Source organism: Balaenoptera ricei, chromosome 16 (assembly GCF_028023285.1).
Source record: "Balaenoptera ricei isolate mBalRic1 chromosome 16, mBalRic1.hap2, whole genome shotgun sequence".
Classification (NCBI taxonomy): Eukaryota; Metazoa; Chordata; class Mammalia; order Artiodactyla; family Balaenopteridae; genus Balaenoptera; species Balaenoptera ricei.
The window spans coordinates 8,841,436-8,844,146 of NC_082654.1; the positions used below are offsets into that span (position 1 = coordinate 8,841,436).

A 2,711-nucleotide genomic window follows, 5' to 3' on the forward strand; every position below is an offset into this window, starting at 1 on the left:
AGCTCTGGTCACTCAGGCTCTTGGTGCCAAGAGCACCAAGATAAAAGAAAACAGCCTCTTGGTGCCAAGATGACCAACAATTTTGGACTGGGCATTGGTCAGCCCAAACTTACAACACACTCTGTTGTCCAGAGAGCCGTGGACAGGGGCAGGATGCCCCAAGTTTTGCTCTAGCCTGGGGCTCTTCTGGGTGCTCAGAGGGTCTTCCAATATTTAACTCAAACTAATCTTTTACTGTACATTGTTTTCTTTTATCATAATCATGTGCCTTCCAAAACAGAACACAGTGGAGACACTCTAGTTGCCACAACTAGAGAAAGCCCTCGCACAGAAACGAAGACCCAACACAGCCATAAATAAATAAATAAATAAATAAAATAATTTTTTAAAAAACTTTAAAAAAAGAACCATAAAACTGTTGTGAATCTGAGTTTATGAGTTATCTTTGCAACCTATAGCAGCCTCAGCTCCAATTCATGTTAGATTATTTTTTTAATACAGTGAATAAATTTTGCTTGCAAATGATAAAAAATGGCTTACCTTGAGATTTAAGGATACTCATCAATTAAACAGCAATAAAGGAGAAAATTTATTCTGAGATGTGCTCAAAAACAAGCTGCAACCCTGGTTAATGCATTGGAGTGGCAAGTGGGGGGTCACTCTTCATCACGGTGCGCGGGCCTCTCACTATCGCCGCCTCTCTCGTTGCGGAGCACAGGCTCCAGACGCGCAGGCTCAGTAATTGTGGCTCACGGGCCTAGCTGCTCTGCGGCATGTGGGATCTTTCCAGACCAGGGCTCGAACCCATGTCCCCTGCATTGGCAGGCAGATTCTCAACCACTGCGCCACCAGGGAAGCCCTATGGTTCTTATTGATTGATTTTTAAATATTGTTCATTTGAACTTCTAAAATAAATTTAAACAGTCCTTTTAATCTGTTACATATGTTAGTTTTCCCAATAAAATTATATTTGAAAAAAGACTGAAAGTCTCCTAACAAATCTCTAACAACAATAATGTTGGGGGATAAGTATGTCCCAAACAGTGCATAGAATTTTTTTAGTATTTTTTTTTTTTACCATTTTTAGTAATTTTAGTATTGGTTGTTTATCTGAAATTCACATTTATCTGGCCATTCTATATTTTACCTGGCATCTCTACCCCAAATCCAAACCAACTGACTCACTACATTGGGGTATTTTTGGTTCAGTTTGGTTTGATTTGGTTGGGTTTTGTTAATGCTGGTTTAGGTTTTGTTTTTCATTGGCTTCCCTGCCAAATCTCTTACCCTGGGCGGTCCTCAGTTTTCTCACATGAATGAGACAAGTAACAGCCATCATTCTACCCACCTTGCAAAGGGCGAAGACATCAGAGGATGACAAGAGGGAAGAATCCTGAAAGTGGAGCCACCAAGAGGTGACTCTGAACAAAGGCAAAGTGGGGAGAGCGGTGGGTTTCTTGGGGGTGGCCTTTCCCCTTCTTTGATGGGAACACTGGGACACTACCCCTCTGTTTAAAAGACCATGCCGGTGTTCGCTTCGGCAGCACATGTACTAAAATTGGAACGATACAGAGAAGATTAGCGTGGCCCCTGCGCAAAGAGGACACACATATTCACGAAGGGTTCCCTTTTTTTTATGGTTACCAAAGTGGGGGGCAGGGAGAGGGATAAATTAGGAGTGTGGGATTAACATATACACACTACTATGTATAAAATAGGTAAACAACAAGGACCTACTGCATAGCACAGAGAACTATACTCAATATTTTGTAATAACCTATAAGGGAAAAGCATCGGAAAAAGAATAGATATGGGCTTCCCTGGTGGCGCAGTGGTTGAGAATCTGCCTGCCAATGCACGGGACACGGGTTCAAGCCCTGGTCTGGGAAGATCCCACATGCCGTGGAGCGACTGGGCCCGTGAGCCACAACTACTGAGCCTGCGTGTCTGGAGCCTGTGCTCCGCAACAAGAGAGGCCGTGATAGTGAGAGGCCCGCGCACCGCGATGAAGAGTGGCCCCCGCTTGCCACAGCTAGAGAAAGCCCTCGCACAGAAACGAAGACCCAACACAGCCAAAAATAAATAAATAAATAAATAAACAAACTCCAATCTCTTTAAAAAAAAAAAAAAAAAGAATAGATATAGAGAGATTTAGATAGATATGTATAGATATGTATAACTGAATCACTTTGCTGTATACCTGAAACTAACACAACATTGTAAATCAACTATACTTCAATTAAAAAAAAAAAAAAAGACTATGCCGTAGGTACACGGACAATGAATTAAACACTCAATATGCAAACAGCTCCAGTAAGTTAAAGAGAAAGCTGACAGCCCCCAGTAGAAAAATGATGGGACATGCCCTGCAATGCAGCTGGCTCCAGCGCCTACTAACCGTGCATCTCAGGAAGGATCCTCAACCTCGCCAAGCCGCATACCGACCATAGGGTCTATGAATGGGGTTAACATGAAGATTAAATGAAATAATACATCCCATAAAACATTCGGTGCTGGCGCTGTTCCCTCAGTTAATGAAAGCTGTACTTAATCATCTCAAGAGAAAAAATACATATAAATAAGCAAAAAAACAAAAAGAAAAATTCTACTTTACTAGAAATAAAGTAAATTGAAATTAAAATAACAATGAGGTATAATACTGTACTTATGAAATTGGCAAAGATTTTAAAGATTTTAATAACATTATTTAA

At 41.1% G+C, this 2,711-nt stretch overlaps 1 non-coding gene across 1 annotated transcript; it reads left to right on the forward strand.

Moving 5' to 3' along the window:
• The first annotated feature begins 1,528 nt into the window (after nt 1-1,528).
• On the forward strand, nt 1,529-1,635 carry LOC132351347 (U6 spliceosomal RNA). Its single transcript, XR_009498286.1, has one exon. It is a non-coding gene; the product is annotated as a U6 spliceosomal RNA (small nuclear RNA).
• The last annotated feature ends 1,076 nt before the right edge of the window (nt 1,636-2,711 follow it).